Source organism: Gobius niger (genome assembly GCF_951799975.1).
Source record: "Gobius niger genome assembly, chromosome: 16".
NCBI classification, from domain to species: domain Eukaryota; kingdom Metazoa; phylum Chordata; class Actinopteri; order Gobiiformes; family Gobiidae; genus Gobius; species Gobius niger.
Window position 1 is genome coordinate 9,763,341 of NC_136867.1, and position 5,120 is coordinate 9,768,460.

Here is a 5,120-nt window from a genome sequence, read left to right on the forward strand (position 1 = left end):
GGTCCATGTGTAGCTGATCTATGAAGCTGGGGTCCATGTGTAGATAATCTATGAAGCTGTGGTCCATGTGTAGGTGATCTATGAAGCTGTGGTCCATGTGTAGATGATCTATGAAGCTGTGGTCCATGTGTAGATTATCTATGAAGCTGTGGTCCATGTGTAGGTGATCTATGAAGCTGGGGTCCATGTGTAGATAATCTATGAAGCTGTGGTCCATGTGTAGATGATCTATGAAGCTGTGGTCCATGTGTAGCTGATCTATGAAGCTGTGGTCCATGTGTAGATGATCTATGAAGCTGTGGTCCATGTGTAGGTGATCTATGAAGCTGGGGTCCATGTGTAGATAATCTATGAAGCTGTGGTCCATGTGTAGCTGATCTATGAAGCTGGGGTCCATGTGTAGATAATCTATGAAGCTGTGGTCCATGTGTAGGTGATCTATGAAGCTGTGGTCCATGTGTAGATGATCTATGAAGCTGTGGTCCATGTGTAGATTATCTATGAAGCTGTGGTCCATGTGTAGGTGATCTATGAAGCTGGGGTCCATGTGTAGATAATCTATGAAGCTGTGGTCCATGTGTAGATGATCTATGAAGCTGGGGTCCATGTGTAGCTGATCTATGAAGCCGGGGTCCATGTTTCGCCGGCTTGGGGAGCTGGGGTCTGTGTGTAGCTGGCTAGAAGGGATGTTGGCCTAGTATGTTCACAGGGAATGCCCACTGAAGTAGGTTTCTGCCTGGCATTTAAGTGGCATTTTTATCAAAGCTATTTAGCACATTTTCACCTCCTTCCTTCCTAAGGATTTGGTCGGAAGTTGGTGGCTCACTGAGTCTTGCCTACCTGGGTGAATCGCGGCACTGTCTACCCTCTAATGTGACTGTACTGATTTTGTGTCCGGTGTCTTGTGTATGTGCTGGAAATTAATTTATTAGACAACTAAACATCTGAAAACCCAAAGTAATGTGCACAATAAATCCAATATTTCACATAAACTGAATCCCTGCTCTCTGTAATTGTCAAAGACGAACTTGGGTGACCATCTAATGGTTTATCTTATTTGTCTGTAAAGTCAGACTGGCGTTATTGGCAACACATGTTTACAGCTAGCTAAGGCTAATAATTACCATCATGGATACATGGTAAACCCTCATCTTGCCACATACAGAACATGGATGAATTAAAAACAAAACAGAAGTGACAATATATATATGTTATAATATATATAACAAGGTGTGGGAGCACAACAAGTCGCCGATATACTGGGGGGCCTGACCTTGCCACACCCGGAAAGTCAGAACTAAGATTATAAAGTCAATGTGAAATTTGACAGGAAGCCAATGGAGACTTGATAGAATGGGGGCAATGTGGGCTGCTCTGGGTGCACCTGTCAAAAGTCTGACAACAGCATTTTGCACAATCTTGAAGCCTGTTTAGAGTCAACTTGTGAAAACAAGTGAAAACAGAATCACAATAATCAATGTGAGACAAGATGCGCTCAGCCAGGACCAACTCAGGGAAGTGTAAGCTGTGAGAAAACAAGCACTTAGAAACTAGCGGGTTTTATAGTAAAAATCAGTGATCAAATTTTTCACAAAACTCCCCCATAATGTGCACAGGATTTGCCTGCTTTGGGACAGAGCTCTGTGCGTGGTGATCAGTGTGGGACGTGCAGAGAGGCTGATCAGGAGCGTTGGTGGCTCAGGAGGAGACGGGCCAGAGACTGTGCTTGGACCAAACACCGAGTTACCAACTGTCTGTGAGTTCAGGGGGAAACAGGCTGGCACACTGGAAAGAGCCTGAATGTGTGTGTGCAGGGGAGCTGTGCAGTGACGAGCGCAGGCTGCTGGAGAGCTCTGCTCAGCCTCAGAAAGTGTGGAGCGAGCCGTCAGGTCAGATCTTCAGTCATCAGCGCCTGCAGCGCGCACCGCGTGTTGCTGTGAGTGGATTCACGTAAAAAGCTGAAAGTGATGATAGCAAGAGTGATGTTTCCAGTCAAATTTTAGCAGATTGATGGGCCTTAAAACTGTTGTACCCAACTTCTCCTTTTCTCTTTGATGGAAGGAGGATGAATAATTGTACAGAAGTGTAGAGTAGCCAAAATATTGACCCCAGTTTTTCTGTCCTATTGTTCAAAGTACTTGATTTCATTACTTAGGTCAAGGGTCTCCAAGAAAATTTAGCTGGAGGCCAAAATATACCGGCTGTGTATTGCCGGTTTCCATAAACAAAAGCTCCAGTAAAATATGTTTTAATTGGGAAAATACTACTGAGGAAACTTTTTTCAATTATTGAATAAATAATGAGCCTGACAGGACTGTAGCCTCTACTTACACTTACACTTAACAAGCCTGTGTCACAAGTCTCTGTTACACCGTAGTCATTATTCATTCACTCAGCACTGGCGGTAAGCTACTATTGCAGCCACAGCTGCCCAGGGGTAGATTGTCCATTTACCACGTGATTATAATGTGTTGTTTATATCCTGATCTCTTCTTATGTTAGTGCCCTCTGCTGGACACGTGTGTTATTCTTTCCTTTCTTTATTTTAAGCTGCCCCCTAGTGGCTGGTTATTTCTTTAAAATAACTGTACAGGAATGGGTTAGAGACTTCCTTTTTTCTTTTTTTACATACTCAGGAATTTGCGCTCTACAAGTCAGGTGCCGGATTAAATCATCTCGAGTTTGGCCCGCGGGCCGCCTGTTGGAGACCCCTGACTTAGGTAAATGTACCGGTCAAATCTACTGGTCAAATATTACTCCAGTAGAAGGGAAAGGAATATACATATTACGATATACGAACTATGTCTAAATAAGTGTTATCTTTCTAATGTAGTGGAGTCATAGTAATAAGTAAGTAAGTGCTTTATTTTAATAAGTATAAAGTATAAGTATAAAAATAAAAATACAACTTAAAGTACCTATACCTGACATTCTTTTCTTGTTTTCGCCCCATAAACGTATGTCACAAAAGTAGTAATTTGTGGAATTGCTACTTTTTTGGAATTTGTGTGCATTGTACTATGATTTGTTGATGGTCTGTATGGTCAGCCCAAATAGTCAACATGTAACTATAAGGGGTTTTCCTAAAAAGGTTAACAAAAACCCATTAATATTAGTAAATTAGGTGCCTTTTAAGTAACACTTGACTTTGCTACTGACCACCTCTTCCAGTGACTCTGAATGACGAAGCCTGTATGTATGACAGGTTTCACCCAAACAAATCACAACCACTCCATGTTTATCTCTGGATCTCACCTGCACTGACCAAGGCCTTTGTTCCTGAACAAAACTGCCTGTTCTCCACGGAAAAGTAAACCTGCTCCTGTATCCAGCCTGTCTCATTATGGCGCCTCTCACTCCTTTGACGCTTGTGCCGCCAGGGTGGGCAGAGGGCTTGTGTTTAGGAAGTGCAAACAACTCACAGTAATGAGGGGCCAAAGAGAATCAACAAACATTTACAGGTGGACTACCTCCAGCTAATGACAATGATTAAAAAAAACATCTTGTAGCCTGTAAAGCGGAGTAAGGGACTGCAGGGACCCACAGACACGGATAACCGATGAATACTTGTTCCCTACCATGTTGAATATGAAGGCACCTGTATTCGACTTCTATTCTGGATATTCTGCCATTATATGTGAATCTTGTCAGCTGCTCTGGCCTGGCTTCAGTTTCGTAAACCTCATTCCTCATTTGATTTGTCTGGAGGAGGAAACCCCAGCTCTTTGTAAAAGCAGAATTCATTTTGTCCTATCTCTGTAACGGACATATTGTGGTGTGTCACACAAACACGCGCGCGCACTCACCTCCCCATTCAGCGCGGCACACACAGGAAATGAAGACGGCCCTATCTGCCAGTAATAACGCAGCATTGTTGATGAAGCTGGGAGCGCAGGCAGAGGCAGAGATGGAAACAGTATGATTTAGGAATAGAACCGCTCTCAGACTGATCAATGGCCCAGAAGAGGAGCGGACCGGCCCCACACAGGCGCTATCGGGCCGCACGGGCACTTCCCCTCTGGAGATGTGATTATAGCCTGCACGTGCTGAAGCGGAGGTAAAGACAGAGTAACACCAGCTGAAGTGGAACAGGGGGTTTATTAAAGAGTGCACAGTCCAGCCTGGACAGGTCAAGAATGTCAGAGAGAAGTTACTCTCAGGAGGGTTGTTCACTCCTTTCAAGAGCCACGATCCATCTCCTACTTTTTAAACACTTAGCCTGAATAGATTCAAATTTGAACTCCACCTCAACTCCATAAAAAATAAAGTATAATGAAGCGGATCTTCTTCAGACAAAAACAGATGTTTTTGATCTGATCCTTTCTTCTTCGCTATTGAGGGAACAGACAAAACAAATGCTTTTATTATGAGTTTCCCAACCAAAACACGCTTCTAATGAAGTGGCCTTAAGACCTTCCCTCCCTCACATCTGTTCATTTAAATATTAACATCCAAACGACGCTGTGCGGTTGTGCCATTGTTCCAAAGGGAAAAAGCAGGTGCACCCTGTACTCCAGTACCTGTGACTTATTCATGAACCATGTTCAGAAATATGGTTCAATTAAAACATGCAATGCTGCCCTCATAAGGACAGACACCTGCAGTACAACCTCCACAGAGATGTCTATTTTTAGAGAACATTATTGTCTTGTGCGAACAAGATGCTGTATTGTGTTGCCTTTTTATCTGAACATTTTTGGCTTTTGATTTGTAATATTTACAATGTAGAGAATAATAAGACAGCTATAAACCTATCGTCCGTGTGTTGTACAGGACTGAGGTGTTAAAGAAGAATGTTCCCACTTTTCTAAAGGCATATATTGTGTCATCACGTTGTGTATTGTAAGATATTATAAATGTCCATCAGTACAACACTTAGCTCCATGCATGCAACTTTCTAAACAGAAAATGTAAGGATTTGGAGATATGACAGTGACTTAGTAGCACTGAGTGTGTGTTATGGGGCCCAGAGGTGTTGTCTCTCTGTCAGCCTTTTTTCTTTGCTATATGGAGCATCTTTGTGACTCATGCATCATTCCAGTCTTTTCCATAGCCGCATTTCCTCAGGTGCTGTACTGCCCCCGCGTGGCCGGCCCCTCCCGTTACAGCGGTGCACGCAG